Below are 20,646 nucleotides of genomic sequence, written 5' to 3'. Positions count from 1 at the left end.
AGGTACTTGGGCACACACATGGAGAGCACAGTCCCAGGGCCACCAGCTTGTGGCTCTGGGGAGGGACAAGGAGGAGCACAAATGCAGGATCCCTCCCTCCGCTCCGTCCGGCAGGCAGGGTGTCATGCTGCAGCTAGGGGAGACATTCAGAAACTCCTCCTGAGAGAGGTTTGTCACCCTCCAGAGCACCGAGACTGCTCTCATCTCACCTCCTGACTTCCTCAGTTACCATCTATTTATGCCCCCAGGCCCGGCCCTAGCCTCAGGCCAAGAGGTGGGGAGCAGATTTCATGGGGATAGGGAGGCTGCATTTCCTGTTGAGCAGGTTCATGGCTCTGCTCATCCACGGGGCTTTAGCTCCTGCACCCAGCTTGGAGCAGGGCAGTGCCCAGGGCAGAGACCCAGCCCGTGTGTCACCCCTGGGTCACGAGGAAGGGTGACACATTGGCCAAGTCAGGAGCTGGAAGCAGGCCCAGAGGGCAAGGTCTGAGCATCCCTGAGCATGGGGTCACACAGCACTACCACTGCAGTGCTGCCATCCCGTTAAAAGGCGCCCCAGTGATGAACCACTGATCCCTTGGAGATCCGGGGCTGTGCCACCCCCACCAGGGACACAGGGGATGAGCAACACCCCCCAGAACCCTGCTGGGGCTCCCTAAACCAAAGCCTCATCCTCCACAGCCTGCACTAAACACCGTATTAACACCCTCATGGAGATCCCAGTTCCAGCCCTTCACCTATGGATTTCCTACAGCTGTCTCACATATGACTTCGGGCAGCAGCTCAGATCTGAGCAGCTCCAGCCTGGTCTGTGCTCACCAGAGGGAGATGCTTGGGAGTGGGAGGCAGCCCATCTGCAGAGCAGGGCCTGCCTTTGAAGAACCACCCTCTGACTTTTGGCTTCTCAAAAATGCAACCACAGAAAAGAATTTTTCTCTCCAGGCCTCATCTGGCAGGGTCCCTGCTCTGAGGTCTCAGCTTCCAGCATAAAACCAAGAAATTCTTCCAGATCTAATGCTGTAACTCCCAGGGGCAGATGTGGCATAAAGTAGGGTCCCCTCTGGTTCTGTCTGACATCACTCATCTCCCCAGATGGCAGCAGTCCCACTTCCAGACGCTATCCTGGCTGCAGTTGCAGAAGATGCTCCAGCTCTCTGATGCCTTCTGCATCCACCAGCTCTTTCCCACATCTCCTTCCCACTCCTTACGCTGCTGTCTGCTGGGTCTGTCACCAAATTCATCAGCATCACACATGGATGGAGACTTCCTGTGGGTCACACACATCCTATTGTTGACCTCATGCTCAGTCTCCCTGCCCGAGCACACACAGTCCCAGCACTCAACAGCATCTATCCTTCAAAAACCACTTTCCCAGGGCGTATCCACCTGGGACCTTCTGGAATTCACCACACACTGAAGAGGCCAGCATGTCCACAGGTCAGCTGATCTGTCGAATTCATGGCCAGACTCACAGTGCCCAAGTCACACTCAGGCCAATGAGGTAAACAACATCCCTGTCCTGTGCAAGCATCTGAGGCAGCTGGCATTTCCCTCCCAGATGGGGATGAGCCAGCACAACACATGCACTGGAGCTTCTTCTCCAGGGCTGATGGGACACAGAGCCATGGTGCATCTCCCAAGCCTAGGTCAGATCAGTGCTACCATAAATACCCTGCTTTGGACCAATTCAAACACCCTCTTGCAGATCAAAGCATTGGGGAAAGCAAGGACACATTGGCCCCACTCTACAATCACACAGGGGAAGTCAGAAGAGGGTCCTGCAGCCTTTTCAACCCCCCTGCCCTGCTGAGAGCTGCTGTCAGCAGCAGTCGGGGTGACAAAGTTGTTGAAACAACACTTTCCCACTCCTCCCCCCACCATGGGGTGATGCAGCACTGGCTTCATGGCTTAATGTGAACCAGCTTTGGTAAATATAATGAAATCATAAAAAGAGGGGAAATTTCAGCACGAAAGAACTGGAGTCTCTCATGCAACTGTACTTCCCCCTCAGCTAAACTGATGTGAATGGTGGCTGGACCCTGATTCTCGTGGGAACTCATCCACTTGCTGTTTATCTACAACGCAATAAAAATAATATTAAAAATAGTCTGTGGAGCAGAAAGATCAGGAAAAAAAAATTGACACCTGATGTTGTTCTTCTCCCTTGTCTGAAATCCAATAGCTGAGCGCTGGGAACAGGCATGTCCATGCGATTACAGCTCAGACACTCCCAGACCTTGTCTTGAACAGAAACTGAGATGAAATTGTCCTTCTAGAGGACTGAAATGTTTTATGAGTTTACTGAAGCAGCAGGTATGGTGCTGCCATCTCACCCTGGGACCAGAGCCCATCGCTCTGTTCCACCCTCCTGTAGTGGGGAGAACAGATGAAAATACCAAAACCCACAAGGCATTGAGGTATTGTGTTAAAAGGCAGCGTTGTAAAAACCTAAATGCTGCAGGAAAGCCTAATTTTGCAGCATTCAAACCTCTCCAAACTACATAAAGGAGGGAAAGCTGTCATAAAATGCTGAACCCAAGTGCCAGAGGGACAGGGCAGTGCTGGAGCTCCAGTCATGCCCCCAGACAGGCTGTGCTCTTCAACACAGACATGTGTCCAGGGTGGTTTGCTGAAGAAGTTTTGAATTAAGACTGCTGGGGAGAAAAGCAGCAGGCTTGGGAATCTCTGCAAATCAAAGGTGGAGAGGGAGCAAGGTGCAAGCTCCTCCTTGCACTGAGCCTTGGGTTCAGGACTACACTTTTCCTGGGCACTGCCTGGCTGGGCAGCACCTTTGCTGTTACAAAGTGAAGTTTTTTCAGTCATCATTCACTTTTACTCCTTTTTACAAGTTTTAGTAACACTCCCATAAACAGGTTTTTAATGCAATCCTTTTTCTCTGACACACTGCATGTTAAAGATTAGCAGAGGCTTTTTATTGCAGGTAATAAAGAACCCTGATGCCAAATATTTTAACAAACCAAGTGCTCAGTGGGAAAAGCCCAAGGGGCTCCAAATGCATTTCTGCTCTGCAGCCTCTGTCAGGGAGAGGGGGAAGACACAGAGAGTTTTCTGGGAAAATATCTTAGATTTTATCTAATTTTTGGAAAAGAACAAAGTGGCTCCAACCTCAGGAGCTTCCCAGCCAGGCATTTCCCACACTCCATGCAGAGCTAGCTGTTCCCCCCCAGCATCTCCACAGATTGGTTCAAGGGAGACACTACCCGAAGAAAAGAGTGAATTTAGGCTTGTCTTTTGTGAGCTGCAGTTTATCCTCTCCAACACATCCACTCAGAGCTGCCTGCAGCCACGCAGGGACCAGCAGCAGGTTGATGTTATGCACACCATACGACCCCACAAGGGGGTTTTCTTCCCCAAGCCATGCTGCCGGCTGGAGGCATCACATCCCTTGGCTGCAGCCAGCGGGGAGGAGGAGGTGATGAAGCCCAGCACGCCATCCCACCACTCTCACAACACACAGCAGGGACAGTGCCCTTTGCCAGGGCCTGGGGTGCCTCGGCCCGGTGACACCCATGAAAATGAGATTGTGCTGCTGCTTGGTCCCAGCACGCCGGGCTCCTGATCAGGACAGCTGGGAGAAGCAGGGCTTGGCAGCTCTCCTTGCTGCTCTCCACAGCCTCAGCATCTCCCTGCTTTCTCTGCTCCTTTGCACAGCCCGGATCCCTGGCGAGTACCACATCCTCCGCACAGCATCCCCCACTGCTGAGCATCCCTTTGGATTTACTGAGAAAAAAAACGGGCAGCGGCCATTCTAAAAGCATTCGGGGATGGGCTCTCCGCCCACACACAGGATTAGGTTTCCACCCCTCAGCTCACTTTCAGAGGGGGCTGCAGCCTGAGAAACCAGGAAGAGTCGCACACACACGAGAACAGCCCAGGCAGTCACCGGAGCAGCTGCCAAAATTATCACTGCCCACAGACTGAAGAGGGAAGAGCCTCGTGCCATTCTCCAGGAGCCCAAACACATTTTCCCATTCCCTTTCCCCTCTCCTCCCACGCGCAGCCATCCCTCCTGGCCAAGGCCGAGTGCTGCACAAGGGCTCAGCCCCGTGAGCAGGAGAGATTGCGGCGCTGCTCGCGCGGGCAGGGAAGGAGTCCTGCAGAGAAGGAGATGTTGGCAAGCCAGACGTGATCCTGCTGACATTGCCTGCAAAGCCATGGGGTCATAGAATCAGTAAGGCTGGGAAAGACCTCTAAGGTCATCAAGTCCGACCAGGGCTGCAGGATGGGCTGCAGGGACCTGCAGAAGCCCCACTGCAGCACCACAAGACCCTCAGTGCCCTCCCTCCTCCTTCCAGCCCTGCTGAAGTAAGCAGAGCTGTTTCTTCACTTTCCCATGACTGGATTCTCCTGAAAACAGCAGAAAACACTTGTGCTGATGGTAATTAATCTGACAAGAAGTCAGGAGACACAGATTAAATGTCTCATATCACTGGGGATCACAGATAATTGTAAAGATAGGCTCTGTTACAGAATTGGCAGATGGGCTCAGTGTGCATTTAGAGATCAAGGGATAGATAACCAACCCTACCCTGGGATTCACCACAGCCTCCGTGGTGATTCCCCACCACTGCTGGAGCTCACACAAACACACCCTCACCCCGGGTTTGGTTTGCAGGGCTCCCCATCCTTCTGGGGTGGCAGGCAGGGCCCAACATATTTTGGGCAGCTACCATGGGGGAGTGTGGCGACATGGGCACACTCCTGGGAAGGGTAAAGGCATTTCTGAAAGCTTTTAGCTGTGGCCCATCCCTGGTCCCAGCAAGGTGAATGACCAGAGAGAAACAGAGGAGTTATTCAGGTACTGACCTCCTACAGCAGTGCTCCCCCATGGTCCAGTCCCTCTTGCTGAGACCCCGAGGCTCTCCCCACTCAGCAGATGGAGGCACCTTCCTAAGGCCTCTGGGAGGGTCGCCTGCCTCTTTCCACAGACTAACCCAGGCACTTCCATAACTTCCATACTCATAAATATTCTATATTCTGTAAAAATGCAGCCACAGCCCTGCACTGCCACAGCCAACTTTCTTTAGGAGCAAATCAGCAGCCACAACTTTCTCTGCCATCCAAGTCCCACATCACAGGTCTCTAGAGATGGTTCTGGTTAAGGTGATTTCTCCCAGCACCTAAGTAGTCCTGAAAACACTTGGAAGTTGTATTAGGGGACACCTTTCATTAAGCCTTCAGCACCTGCTTCAAGCCAATCTGAGGGACCTTGGAAAAAATCCACAGGCTGTGATAGCAGAGCAAGGCTTGCAGTTTTCCAAGTTGATGCCAGGTAGGTGCTCTGAAGGAGGACACTGAAGGCTTGGGCTGTTTGACCACCTGTTGAGAGCAGCACAGTCTTAGAAATGGAAGAAGTTGTCCTTGAGGAAGGGCAGACTGCAGGTGCAGCAGCATTTGCATAATGAGCGGGAGCAGAATAAGAGAATCGGCCCTCAAAGGAGCAGAAACCACCTCTGATCACTTTCTCTAAGAGTAGATACATGAAGTAGATGCTTGGTAACCCATCCGCAACTGCACATCATCCTTTTAGGATAACCCATGCGAACTTTGCAGCCAGCATCCATAACCACACAACCCACCCACGGGTCCTGCACCACTGCTTTGGCTGTGTCTTTCAGAGGACTTGCCTTTTTTTCTCTGAAACATGAGAAGTTGAACTTGGACCCGAGATCAGAGTGGTTGTGCTTTAGCTGTGCAATCTTTGGAGTTTATTGAGGCCAAGCAGGCCCTGACAGCACAGATGTGTCTCTGAACAAACCAGCCTGGGCTGTGCCTCAGTCTTGGAGCATAGAGAAGGCTGTGGCTGGGTTGGGGTTTGGGGTGGCTCCTCTCAGCACAGCTCTTGCTTCCCGTTCATCAGCATGGGATAAGCTGACCTCACTGCAAATGCAGTCCGTGGCATCTGGATCTCAAAATTATTCAGGGCATCTGCTGGTTGGCACTAGTTGGAGCAACCTATGGATTTTCTTTCCTCAGAGCTGCCAGGTTTTCTCTTCCTTTCATATCTATGTCTGCAAAAGCCAGAAGATTTTTCCCCCTAAGTGCTGAGATGGAGAGATCAACCAAATTAAAAAACCAGTTAAAACCAGGGGTCAGTGCTGTGCTCTGGGGAGCCAAGCCCTTCAAGGGAGGGCTGGGGTTCAGCCACAAAAGCCAGGAACCTGCAGAACCTGCTGGTGGTAGTTCTCCAGGACCTCTCCAAGGTGATTTCTCTTCAGGAAGCCCCTGTGCAGCTGCTGTCCCTCTTTCATCACCCTGGCCCAACTCCTCTGCCTGCAAAGGAGACACTGTCCACCACCACACTGCCAATCTGCAGCTGCCTGCCCAGTGCCCACAGCGTCCCTCTCCCTTCCCCACCTCTGGGAACAAGCTCCACCAGTAAAACACCCTCGCAACATTGCTGCCATCAGCTTGCATAACTCTGATTCCAGCTGGGACAAACCAGGAGACCAGAAAACAAGACTGAACCAGCCTCACTCACATGTTTCCAGCAGCCTCTCAGTGAGGCAGGAAGGTTTTGCTAGTCTGGGGGGGTTTTTTGTAAAAATACAGAGAAAGCAGAGAACTTGACCGAAGGTGTGTAGAGTTCACAGTGGGCCAGGGCAATGGAGATGCTGTCCCACTCCTGGCCCTCCAGCATTACTTTCTCCTCTAAAACTCAGCACAGGAAGGAGGACAAGAAACTCCCAGAGAGGGTTAGAGACCCAGCATGGATCGGAGCTGAGAGCTGAGCACAAAGCAGTTTCCCTCTCAGCGTACAGACTGCGCAGGGTCTCGCAAGATCCCACCAAAAATCAGAGTGAACTGCTTTCTCCTCACAGACAAACCCACCACTGGTCCCAGCATCCTGACCGGGGCCAAGCAGGGGTGGCACAAGGATCGCCGAGTCAGGTGCTGTGCCCAACACACCCATACAGGAGCTGAGCAGCCACGTGAAATTTCCCCAGGAAACTCTTTTCCAGGCTGGCCAGTAGATGGGGATGGAAGAGCAGCCAAGGTCTGATCGCTGATCCATGGGCAACCGTGTTCCTCCAGCCTGGCCGTGCCCTGATGGTTGTCAGGGCTCAGGGGGCACTCACTGGTGGCTGTGCTGGCCATGTGCAGGGCAGGGCTGAGATAGGGGCTGCATGACTTGGATGCAGAGGAAACACCCCAGAGTTTAAGTGTCATCCCTAGGGCAGCAAGTGTAGGGATAAACCCTAAAATAACTCCACCAGATGTCCCTGGGGTCTGCCTGTCCCCGATAATCCAGGGTGGAGAGACCTGGCCTCATCGTGGATGTTCTCACTGCTTGATGGGGAAGTTTAAAGAGGACCAGAGAGATCCAGGTCTAGGTGGCTGCAGCACCACTACCCAGTGAAACTATGGCCAAGGGCAGGAAAGAGAGCCCTCAGAGCCCATCACATGCCCCTGCTTCCCTGTACCTGCACGGTGTAACCTCCTGAGAGCACTCGGCACCCACCACCCAGATCTGCTTGTGTTCAGCCAAGACGCTGCATGGAGGGAAAATTTGGAAACCCCAGGAAGAGCCCAGAGGCACAGAGAAAACTCCCTCAGCTCAAACAGCCCCGCCTCGTTCAGCTCTGCCCCTAAAGGGTGGCCAAGTGTTCTGGATCCCCACTGGTTTGTCCCATTGAGGATTTGCCCAGGGGATGATGATGGCCAGTGAGCCGGATGGGCAATAAGGGATGACAGGACACTCGCCAGCACAGCAAAGGAACATGCGGGTTTCTGTGGGGTGCTGGTGCCTTTGGACACAGCACTGGTGCAAAAGGGCTTCCCCCACTGGAGCTGGGCTCTGAGCAAACCCCAGAGCTGCCAGCTTTCACCCTCCAAAATAAAGAAACAGGAGCAAACAAGGAGCGACACTCAGTGCCCTGCCCCTGAGCTCTGCCGTGTCAGGAGCTGTCATTATGTCGGTGTGTAATTATACCATTAATTACTGACCATAAAGCTCTAAAGAAAACAGACCTGAAATGAATCTAGTGCTGGAGCAAAGTCCTGAGAGATACCTCTGTGGCTGCTAAGGCGATGGAGACTGAGATTCAATTTCTAAACCAAAACTGAATTTGCAATTAGCTCGCCTTGTTGCCTAAATCTGACAAAAGACCTTCCTGCATTTAGTACCAAGAAGGGATGTCTCTGAACTGCCATCAAACCACAGGGGCTAACAAAAGCCAACTGGAGCAGAGCAGAGGGAGCAGAATCCCAAATGTCTCCTTGGGCTGAGCAAGGCTCTTGTTTGATTTTGGATTTGCTGCACACTCAATGTACATCTCCGAGCAAGCCACTTAATCTGACCCTGGCCCGAAGTTTAGCTGTCTGTCAAATGTTAGAAAAGGGCTTTGTCTCACTCACAAGGACTTGGAGGTTTAATTACCGGCTGTGCCAAGATGCCCTTAGGTGGAAGCTGCAATGCAAATGTAAAGTATCATTATTAGAGCTTAGCAAATAACTCAAATGTTTTTCTGCAGCAACTCCCTCGAAAAGAAATTAGATTCCTTTCTGGTGTGTTTGGGCGTCTTTCCAGGCTCTCTTGTTGTGACACTCGTGAGCAAGTGGAGAACTAAGAATATGAAGGTAATTCACCAAAAGTCAATGCCTGGCTCCTAAACCTGAGCCTTCGCACGGAGCCGCACTCCTGCCACAGCCCCTGTGTGTGCCCAAACCCAGCACCAGGGGAGCCAGGGAATGGGGCTGCACCCAGGCAGGGGGGCCCATCAGCTGCCTGTGGACACATCCAGCCCATCCAAACAGCCCAGGGACCCTTGGTGGTGTGCACACATCAGCCACTGCCTTCTGCACTGTCACCAGTGCGAATCCCTGGGGGTGGCTCCCAGCCTGGGCACTCTCAAGGCCTTGCTGAGCCAGGGGAGCATCAAAGAGGAGAGAGATAAGGGAGAGAGGCTTTGCTGAAAACGTTTTCCCGGGGAGCCACACATCCCAATCAGCTCGTGCTATGCAAATCCCGATGATTTGAGCCATTTCATGCTTGCCCCTGAAAAGTCTGCAATGAACATTTGCATCATAAATTCTTTGGGATGGCTGTTCTCTGGGGCTGGGCACTTGCTATAATGCTCCAAGAGTTTATGAGGACCTGACAAAACCTCCCAGCTCCTGCTGTAATCACTCAGTACCTTCCTCAGCACCGTGTGCTGGACTGTGGCCACTGAGTTCCAGACCAGGGAGGCACAGGAGCATCGCCACAGCCCTGACCTCCCCGACAGCCTCGTGTGAGTGGGAACAGCACAGAGGAACATTTTCAATTAGCTTTACAGAAAACATTTGCCTGAAACTGGATGCTGTGTGAAACTCCTGAACTCTCCTTTTTCTTTCAGAGCTGGGGGTGAGGCAAGGGAGGGATGGGGGGTGGAATTGGAAGAGCTTTTTATTTATTCAGATCGGAGTTGCACTGCCTCAGAGCATGTGTGGTTTGGCCAGGCAGAGCCAGAGCAGGATAAAGGAGCTCCTGCTGTGCTCCACATCCAGGCTGCTCCATGGGACTGGACCAGGACATGAAAGCAGAATGCTTTCAGTGTCCATGGAGGAGCCAGCCTTCTCAGCCCACACAGTGCCTGCACATCACAGAATCACAGAATGGTTTGGGTGGGAAGGGACCTTAAAGATCATCTTATTCCAGCCCCCTGCCATGGGCAGGGACACCTTCCACTGTCCCAGGGTGCTCCAAGCCCCATCCAACCTGGCCTTGGACACTGCCAGGGATCCAGGGGCAGCCACAGCTTCTCAGGGCACCCTGTGCCAGGGCCTGCCCACCCTCACAGGGAAGAATTTCTTCCCAATATCGCATCTAGCCCTGCCCTCTGGCAGTTTGAAGTCATTCCCCCTTGTCCTGTCACTCCAGGCCCTTGTCCAAAGCCCTTCTCCAGCTCTCCTGGAGCTCCTTTAGCACCTTAGGTCTCCCTGGAGCCTTCTCTTCCCCAGGCTGAATAACCCCAGCTCTCCCAGCTTTGTCTCCAGGGCAGAGGGGCTCCAGTCCCCTGTGTCACATGGGCCCCCTCCCTGACACACATCACCTGTAGGGTGGACACCGAGCAAAAAGTGCAGCAGGAGAAGGGCAGCTGGACCTGCCAAATGCCAAACATCCCCACACCTTCCTCGTACCTTGAGGTTAAACCTGCAGCACCTAAAGCCCAGATCCTTCCCCTGGCTCTGATGAAGTGTCCTCGGTGCCAGTGGGTCAGATCACCCAGTTCTGGGACAGTGTGGCCAGACAAGGATGCCCTGCCTGCCGTGCTGCCCCCCATGCACAGCTGCTCCTTACCCACCACAGCTTTCCTGCGCCCCTACCCCAGCACACGCTGTGACGTGATTTATTCCATCTAATTAACTTCTCCTCCCCTCTGCAGCTGATTTCTTCACAGCCAGGGCTCCACAGCCTCTCCAGCCCACTGAGCTGCCAGCACAGTCTTTTGTTTCAGCACTTGCCTCTCCCAACAGCCCCATTTGCTCCTGTTCCCCCCAAAGCCTGCCAGTGCCAAGAGCAGCATTACTGGAACCAGCCAGGGTTACAGCACAGTAAACTGAGCTCCTGTCCCACCATGAACTCCTCTGAGGTTTGTTTGTGTTTTTATTTGAAACAGCAACAATTAGGAAAACAGCAAGAGCTTTTATTTAATTTGTTTTTCCTCCTTGGCTGGGCGTTTCCCCCCCAGACACCACCCTGCAAAGGTGCCTCAGCCTCCGCATGGCTCTGCAGGTTCCAAAACATTCGCAGCTGTCACTGCAGAGCAGAAACTCTGCTGCAGAGAGATAAACACGGGGGTTTTCCATCTGCAGCTGACAACTGTGGCTGCATCATTTGGGACTCCTTGGGTGTGATTTCCCAGCAGTTCTGGGCTTCCATCCTCTTGCTGAGAGCTCTACACCCCACTTTTCTTTTTGGAGTTCCCAGTGTGTGCCTGGTCCTCTGCCAGCAGATGTCCTGATGGCTGCGTGGCCCATGCCTGCACTCCCAGCTGAGCCACAGCTTCTACAAATCCCTCGTGGCTGAGGCACGTGGTTTTTAAAAATCTGTATCTGCCATGCAGACTGTGACAAGATGAAGAAGTAAGAGCATTTGTAATTACAGAAACCCATTGCAAATTACTTAACAGCACAAGCTCACGCCAAGGCCAAGGCTGCTAACAGTCTGAAGCCATTCAGCCAAGCCACACTCAAGCCATGACAAGTCAGAAAAATAAAGTTAATAAAATATCCTTGAAATGAAATGCAGGTCATGGTACTTGATCTGCATATTTATAAAAGCTGAGCCTAATCCAGCCAAACTTTGCAGAATAAGAATCTTGCTCGTCTTTGATCCTGCCTGTGGCTCCTCAGGGAATATCAGCTTTCCTTCTGCAAATTTAGATGGGATTAAGAGTCACCTCAAAAGGAGCAATATCTGCACAGGGTGGGGAAGTGATGGAGAGCTGTCCCTTGAAGCTGACGGATGTTGAACTGGCACCACAGGGCAGCTCCCAGGCACACTCTGGGCACACATTTGCAGCACTTCAGGCAGCCAAACTTTACACTCTCCTGGCTGAGGTCTGGGCTACTGCAGCACCTGCCAATCCAGCATTAAATTCTGTGATCAGCTGAAGCAGAAAGAGCCTCTCTGCCTGCAGCACCCAGCTTAATCTGCTGAGTCCAGCCTAGAGCCTCATGGCAAAACATTCTCTTGGTAACTCATTTACCCAGCACCGGATGATGACATTTTTGCACAAAACCCTAACCTTAAAGAATCCCCCTCACACCAGCAACAGCAAAAATGATGGTGAGGAGCATGCCCAGGACTTCACACCAGGATGGATCCTGCAGGCTGGAGGCAAACCACCTCCTGGATCTCATTATCCCCTGCTGCTGCTCCAGCTGTGCTCATGCAATGCCACAAGGCTCCATTTCCACAAAAAACACGTCGGGGAAGGCAGCCCCACAGGCGATGTGGCTTGTGCCTCCTCCCCTGAGAGGCCTGAGGAGTAACATGAGGTGCAGAACCCCTCTGTTCCAGAGCACCCGGGTGGCTCTAAACCCTGCAGGTTTTAGTCAAACTCTGTCCTAGCAAGGCGAGGGATTTAGCACAGCGGGTGTGAAGGAGTGTGTCTCAGGCTGGGACATTAACAGCTTTGCCCCCGCTGGAGGTTTGGGGGAAGGAGAAGTCTTTGGGACATCAGCTCTTGGAAGTTTAAGATGCTTCTCTGCAGTAGCAGGGGCTGAGAGTTTCTCTGTGTGTTTGAAAATAGAAATACTTGTGCAAACACAAGGAAACCACAGATATTATTCACCCCAAAATTGCCCAGGAAGTGGCTCCAGAGATTATCATCTCAGCTACAGAGTAGCAGGAAAACACGGTTTCGGGCCAACAGGACCAGTGGTCTCAATGTGTTGAGGTCAAGAGATTGAAGTGAAAATCAGAGAACCATTGTGATAAAACCAATATTATTGAAAACCTCTCACCAGACTGGGTCCTGCAGAGTTCTGTGAGAACCAAAGCAGCGGTACCAAGCCCTGGTCCTGCCCCCCAGTTTGGCCAGTGCTCATCCCCAGTCTGAGCTGGTGTGACATCACCAGCCTCTTGCTGCTGCCACCAGCCCGAACGCCAGTCCTTGCTCTGACCATCCTGTCCTGCAAGAGCCCAGTCCCACGTGTGGGTCATAACCCCCTTCCATCCTAGGTCACAAGGGACACCATCTCAGAGTCTGTGCAGCCCTGCAGGTAAGGGCTGCAGGCAGGATTCAGCCTTTGGCTCTGCTCCTGGCTTTGAAATCCCCCCTCACCATCCATCGTCCTTGTGTGAGTCACTGCCTGCATGCTCGATGATGAAAACAATCCTTCATCCCCCTGGCTGTGCCTTCGCTCTCTGGAGACAGCGGGTTGCATGCTGTCACCACAAAAATATGACAGTTTCTCTGTCTCTTGGCTGCAGAGAGAACCAAAGTGAACAAGTACCACTGAGGCTCAGAAATCAGGAGGCAAATCCTGAGCACACACGTGCTCACCATCCAGCACACACCGTCCAGCATGCACAGCTGTGCTTGCAGCAAGAGGGTATCCATGGGCTTTCTGCATTTTTGCACAGCAGTACAGCATCAAATCTATTCTCTGCACTCTGATCTTTTCCACCCCCTTCTCTCTGCTTCCATTCTCCATTTTAATATATTATCTGTTTACATATATTAAAGTTTGAGCTTTAACCCCCCTCCATGTGCATTCTAACCCACACCCATCTCTTGGTCCCTGCTCAAGCCTGGGGCTGGTGCACTGCAGAACAGAACATCAGCTCCAGCTCTGCTCACCACAGAGACAGGAGTCACAGGGTGCTGCAAAGAGGGAATCGGACTTCTCACCTCCCCACACGAGGCCAGAGGTAGTGATGATCCACAGCCACTGTGGCAGGAAGGAATTTGGGGTGGTGAAACCATCTACCCAAGGCTCAGGGCACAGATCACCAATGCCAGCTGGCAACAAGAAACCTGTCGGGCAGAACCCAGCTCCAGCCAGGGCTTTGTCCAGCCTGGGGACACTGCAGCCACCTCCTCCTCCTGGGGGATGGTGGCTCAGATGCTCGGAGAGCGTTGCAAGGACAGGGAAGACCAGCCGCAGGCTGCAGCTCAGCCTCGCTGCCCAGCGCACTGCAGGGATAAGCTAAGGCACACATGGAGCTTCTCCACCCAAAACGGGACTTTCAGCAGGCTCAAGCCCTGCGTTTCCAGCCAGAAGGAAAGCAGGGCTTTGTAGTTACACAAGAAGTTTGTGGAGAGGAAACGAGCCCGATTTTTCCAAGTCCTTGATTATCCCCCCAATAAGGGGATGCACGGCACTTCCTCTGTAAGCCGCAGAGATTCTTGGAGGAGGGAGGTGCCAGGACTCCCGCTCGGAGGTCAGGGAAATGCCGGAGGCAACCAATGCCTCCCCCTGCTTTCCCACCTCTCCTCACAGAGCACAGGGAGCCGTGGGCAGGGGGCTGCCCCGCTGCACCCCAGGGTCCCGCAGAGCCCCATCCTGAGTCATGGAGCGCTCCAGCCCCAGCACATTATATCAGGATGAATCACTCACTGACCTCTGCCTTCCACAGTGTTCGGTTTCTAATTTTATGGGCTGTATCAGCAGGGTTATTGAATCCAGATGTCTGCAAAATGCAACTGCAGCACACAGAAAGCCACAAGGAAAGGCGTTGGTGGCGAGGACCGGGGCATGTGGTTCATTTTTCATATGCAAACCCTGGCTTAGGAGGGAGAGGAAGGCACCTCCTGTCCCCTGCCTGCTCAGGGCTCTGCAGGAGCCAAGTGATTTCCATAGGCCATCTTGCATTTCCCTCACTAACTCATCCTTGCCCTCCCTTTACCTGAAAGCATCTGTTCCCCCAGGCAGCGGCTGCGCATCAGGCTCAGGTGGGTCCCACCTGAGGCACCTCTGGGAGATGCTGCAGAAATGTGGGTCCCGTGGAGCCTCTGTGCCTTGGCAAGGACGTGGTGCTGCCATGGGATGGGCACCGGACTGGAGCAGAGCTTCAGCTTTCCCAAACTGACCTCTCAGGCACAGATCATGGCACAAGCCAGCCAGGGGCAGCAACACCTGACAGCTGTCAGGGATGGGCATCTGGTTTGCATAGAGCACAGCTGGCTCTGAGACAACACGAGAGCATTTGTCCCTCCAAGGGGAGAAGTAAAGAAAAGAAAAAGAGAAAAGAAATATCCAGACCTTGCCTAAACTTCAAAGAGAAGCCTGTGGAGTGACCTGGCTGCACTGGGGCCATAGGAACCCCCAGCACTGCCCGTACCACGTGGGTGGTTCCTGAGCATTGACACAACGTGGGATCAGAGGCACCAGAGGATGGAAAGGATTATTTATTTATTTGTCTGATGTTTTTAAAGATCTTCCTGCCCCTTCCCTTCCCTGAAGCTCTGACATGGCAGACCCGACCTGAGCCTCTCCAAGCTGGAGATTCCCAAGAGCTATGTGTGGATTCACATCCCCCAAGGGATGGTGCCCAGCCCCCTCCACCACCAACAGGTTTCTGCAGCAGTGCAGACCCTGATCCTTGGTATGAAAATGAGCAAGGTTGTGTTCAGGACCCAAACTGACAGCAACAGGCCATGACCCAAATAATTGCATTTTCTGCTTAGCTCCATTGTACAGTGACCCCAAATAAATCATTCACTCCCAGGTTTTAGTTCACCTGACATCGTGCACTGACACGTCTTCACCTTCATGAGGAACACTGGCCTACAGGTGGAAGATTTCTAGTGGTGACTTGCTTCATGCTAACTGAAAACCCCACAAACCCTTACTTGGCTCCTGATAACTAAAAGTGACTGCAAACTGCTGTCAGGAGATCAACAATTTGGCTGTCTTGTCCACACCTTGGCCTCCAGTCCTTCTGAATAAGCCCTAAGAGAACATCTGCCTTCTACAGAGAGGCCAGCACTGGTCCTCTGTGCAGCTCATGGGAGGTGGAAGATACACCAGTGCTTCATTCTGAGATTCTCCCTGGCATTGTTGGCATGCCCATGGGGAATTTCTCTGCACCCACCTGCTCTCCTGCTGCTGTGGAGCTCAAACTGAGCTGAGACCTGGCTGGCAAAGGCCTCCTTTGCTCTCAGTTTTTCCCTGCATCTTCCACATCTCACTGCTCAGGACAGACAGAGGTTGTGCAGAGAAGCAGAGCTCCAGGAACACATATGGGTTTTCTCATTTTCTACTTTGTCACCTTGGAAAGAGTGAGGTATAATACATAAAACAGGGACAGACAGTAATAATGAAGTTGACCTTCACCGTGGCATTCCCTCTGACACGGCTGCGCCTACGCCGAGTCTCTCCTGACCTTGGCTGCTCTTAGGGCTGCTCCTGCCTCTCAGGAACCCAGAAATGAGTCTTTTAGAGCAGTCAGTGGATCTGGGCTGGTATTTCTCCTGCACACTGGTCACACACAAACACTTTGAGAAAGCTCAGAAGGCCTGCAGGGGATGAGTTTAACGTACAGATGGACTTGGTGCCAAGTTTCAGCCTAATGGGAATCACAACAGCTGACTTACAACACTCCCCCTTTAAAGTCAGGGTTTATGGGGAAGGAATCTCTGCCAGATCCAGAAACTATAGCAACTGCTGTAATAAAATAGCATTTCAGTGTAAATCTATTTTTACAGCACATCGCCACGTTTGTGGCATGGCAGTTTCCAGTGTTTTTCAGATGTCTGCTGCCAGAAGATTTAGCTGGATTAGTAGTTAAACAGGGAGGGATCATATTGGGTTGTCAAATACACCCCTTTGCCTGCAATGGGAAAAATTATATCCTACAAGGTGATTCATCAGGTGTTAAATTAATATCACACTTGATCTTGGCTGACTAAAGGGCCAGGCTTGCCCCAGGGCCCGAACCTGGTCGCATTGAAGTCAACATAACTTTTGCAATTGGCTTCGGTGAGGCAGCTGTGATCCAAGCCACGATCAGACTTGCCTGAAGCCTAGAAACCCTTATTCACACTGCTCACAATATGAGCAGCAAGGAGTTACGATCTGTAATGGATTAAGGTTTATCTCAGCTCAGCCCAAGCTGATGCAAATTTTACCACTCATTTGCATGGGGCCAAAATGACAAACAAAGCTGGACTTAATTCTGGGTGGCACCATTTCTTCCTGTCGTTCCAGTCCAATGTTTGCCTCTTCCACAGCTCTTTGGTCTTTTCTGTCACAGGAAAATTTACTTCAATGTTTATGAGGGTGGAAAACATAGGCCTATGAGCAGAAGAGAAGATTTACCAGTATCTGAACTTAATTTTGCACCAGCAGACAGATAAATTGCTCCCACAGGCCTCACCCTTGATGGCACAGAGGAGAAAAAACACTAAAAAGAAAATCAAATTCTAGTTCCAACAGATACTGATATCCTATCTGACACTACATCAAGCTACTGCTCAGAGAACTGCTCGTTCCTGATAACTCAATGCAAGGGGTCCTGGCATCTCTGTGAATATGACAGACTGACTTCCACAGCTTGAAACAAGCTGCTTCAGTCTGGCAACCCCAAGATGCCTCAGGCCTCCCCTGTACACCAACTCCCCCATCCTGTATTTAATCCATGGCTTTAGTGATGGGAGAGCCACCGGATTAAACCCCATTCTTGGGCCAACCTCTGTCTGCCAAAGTATCTTTCTATTAATCTGCGCCTTCTTCCCACAACTAGCTTTGGTTTTTGTCACTTTATTGAACACTTAGGGCCCCCACCATGGTTTGCTGATTCAGCCTGGGTCTCCCCAGCCCTACCTCCTCTCCTCCCACCGCGGTTCCCCACATGCTGCACTCTGCCTGCTGGAAGGGGTGCTCTGTACCCACACACCAGAATCCACAAGCACCACCTGAGGCCAAGGTGGCTTAATCAGGATTGAGGTTTTGCAGTTGTCTCTCTTCAAAACTCCCCTGAAGCTGTGGCCCACCGTGGAACTGTACCTACTCCTGTTTCCACTTCTGTCAGTCCAACACGGGTAAAAAGCCCAGGGAAATCAGAAGTGATCATCCACAAGGGAGAAACTTGGTACTAACTTTTGGTTTCCCAAGAAATATTGGCAATGGATGAGGTTTAAAGCAAGGGACAGATCACACCAAGTGCACACCTTGTAAGGCAAGGACTGTGCCCCGTTTGGTTTGGGGGGGGGCTCATGTCCACAAAAAAGCACACCTTGGGCAGCCTGAAGTGAACAAACCTGGCCAACATCCTTCTTATTATGTGGAAAACACATATCCTGCTCAGCCTCTTAAATAAACCCCTCAGTGCCCTGCTGGGCTTAGGACTGGCGAGGGAGAGCTGCCCTTTTGCTGAGTGTTTACTGGAGTCTTCTCTGCACAACTCGGTTATGGCGCTCAAACAGTGAAACTCTGTGGGTAACTGGGTAGGGAATGACCCATGGCTCCCACAGAGACTGGGGTTGGTGTAAGCAGTGCAGGAAGGTTTGTTCATCTCGGCTCTCTGAGCCAGACCAAACCAGCCCTCACCTTGTTTATTCACCCAGGGCGCCTGTGAGATGCGAGTGGGAGCTATTACACACCCACTCGGGACAGGCAGGAATGGCAACACCAGGTGCAGAGAGATGGAGAAACGGACAGACAACCAGGCAGCCTCGCTCCCTTGGGCGAGGGCTCCCCAGCTGATACCAGGAATTACAGGGAACAGCCCAAAGGGCAATGGCCAGTGTAGAAACGAATTAGGAGAACACCAAATCTGGTCCCCCTGCCACAAAGGAGGCTGTGGGGTGAGCTGGGAATCCGTGGTGGATGATGATCCCAAGAGCAACTGCACGGCTCGTGGGTATCCATCACCCAAACTGCCTTTCCTCCCTCAGCTTTGCCATCACTCTCCCACTTCTCAGCATGAGCTGAAGATCAGACACTGTGTTGTGACATGGTAACAGCACCCCTGGCATGTTGGAGGATAAAACCTGAATGCTCCCAGAATCAGAGGCACCTTTCCAAAATGTCAGCCTTCACCCCCGTGCTGGTTTGCCTCTGTGTAAAATGGGACTAAAAAACTTGCTTGCTGCCGAAGGGGGAATTTAAGTCTTCATCAGGAAATCTTCAGAGATTCCTTTGAAGATGGAAAGTTTTATTAAGTGTTAGAATGGAAGATGATATATCCATTGATATGAAAGCTCTCTACACAAAGAGATTTCATTCACTTGAAAAGTGTATTCACACTTTACAAAGTGACCTGCCCATATGTAAAGCTGCAAAGTGGATGTCTGGGGGCTCATCCCCAGCTGGTACAAAGCAGCTCAGCTCTGAGTGACTGTGACAACACTGTCCTGATTTACCACTGTCCTGATCACCCAGCCCTTGGCACAACTTAGAAGAGAGGAGTACTTTTTTTCTATTATTTAACAGATCTGGAAGAGAGGCGACGAAAGAAGCAGTGAGTTACTCAGGCTCATGATAAATGTTGGGGTTACTTTCCTGAGGTCTCCAGGGGCATCAGCCACCTCAGTCACCCATCCCCTCAAGCCTGTTGTGTTGGCTGATACCCCCATCAGCTTGAGGGGTCAGTTTTTAGCAGGGGAAGAACAATGTTTACGCAGGAAATATAACTGGTGCTGAGGAAGCTGAAGGGGGAAACACATTACCTGTGCAGGAAAGATAACAAACACCTGCAGCATTGCCATACATAACAAAAAGGGAAAGAAAGAGCACACCTCCGTGGAACAAAGATATCCCTGTGACTGACAAGCAATACCCACCACCTCCCCTCAGCCATCACCTGTGGTTTTCAGCACAGAACCTTTTTGTACCTCACCACTGTTGTCTGATCTGGTTTTTGCCCACTTTCCTCATTTTGCACAGCAAGGAGCTGCATCCTGGCCTGGCTCGTGGAGAAGCCCAAGGTGCCTCCTGCTCTAGCCCAGGAAAAGCCCTCGAAGCCCAGGCACAACAGCACCACCAGGACACAGCTAAATCCATACTGAGCCAAGAGCACGAGGAGCCACAGAGCTGGAGAGGGAGACGTGTGCTGGCCCCAGCCCAGCCTGTCCCCTCAGCCACAGCTCTTCACCCTTTGCTTTCTCTGCCATGAATTCCTTCACAGACACGCAAGAGGCCAAAGCAGCAAAGGCAGAGCTGGAATCTGCATGTCCAGCACCTGGGATCCACAGGGGAGGGAGACCCTGCCAAGAATTATTTTAACCTTCAATATTTCTGGCAGCAGAGCTTCAGCCAAATGGTTCCTACTGGTTTTTTGGGTTATGTCACGCTGACACAAGTTGGTCCAGACCAAAACCATCCACGTGCTCAAAGAGAGAAGGGTTTGTTTTCCATCTTAATGGACTTTCAGTAGCAGGGGAAAGGATGCCTGAAATAATAATCCTTAATAAACTCAATAGCTTCAAGAAGGAAAATCAGGCTAGATACAGCCCATGTCCCATACAGATGCAGGGTATATTTTTCTCCTCCAAACCACTCATCAGGCCAGTGGTGGGACACTTCCCTTCTGCATCCCAAGTGCTCCCTGCAGAGCCAGGTGGAAAGTGCTGTCCAGGGACCCATGCCTAAACTGTCATTTTTAGCACAAGTTACTTGCAAAGAGTATTTCCTTCTGGAAAAGGAGAAATGTAAATGAAAGATTTCAGTTGATGTGAACTATGTTGGTTCCAGTTCACCATAAAAATAAATTAAAAAAAAAAAAAAAAGGGAATGGTGAGTTTTTAGACTAATTTGGAAGATCTTAGGGAAACTATTAGGCCACTATTAGGCAAGGGGAAGAGTGGCTGTGTACCATTTCTTGTGGTCTTCTGTGTGTTTGTTGCTGCAGGTGGAGCTTCAGAGGAAATTCCTGCCCTGTTGGAGGATACTGGGAGCTGTACCTGGGTTAGGGAACTCTGTCAGGGCTACCATGGGAGCAAGGGGCAGATGCTGATGCACTGAGATTACTTTTGAGAATTACTTTTTAAAAATCATGTGAAAAGCAACAAGAGTGGCTTTTTCCATCCCATTATTTGAATCCAGCTGCTGACCTTGGCTCTGGGAAAATAATTATTCTTGACTTCGAAGTGGGGAGATTTTTTTGTGCCAAAGGCAAATGTCTATAGATTTATACTATTTGGAAAAATCAAACGGCTGCAAGCCAAGCCATCCAGCTTATAAAACACA

General features: G+C 51.6%; 1 long non-coding RNA gene across 7 annotated transcripts in view; it reads right to left on the bottom strand.

Annotated features, from left to right (window-relative positions):
- The window catches only part of LOC125336003, a 55,604-nt gene that overhangs the window by 9,648 nt on the left and 25,310 nt on the right, over positions 1-20,646 (bottom strand). The window lies entirely within an intron of this gene.

This window comes from Corvus hawaiiensis, chromosome 19, assembly GCF_020740725.1.
Source record: "Corvus hawaiiensis isolate bCorHaw1 chromosome 19, bCorHaw1.pri.cur, whole genome shotgun sequence".
In the NCBI taxonomy this organism is placed as follows: domain Eukaryota; kingdom Metazoa; phylum Chordata; class Aves; order Passeriformes; family Corvidae; genus Corvus; species Corvus hawaiiensis.
This window is presented reverse-complemented; position numbering and strand designations above follow the sequence as displayed.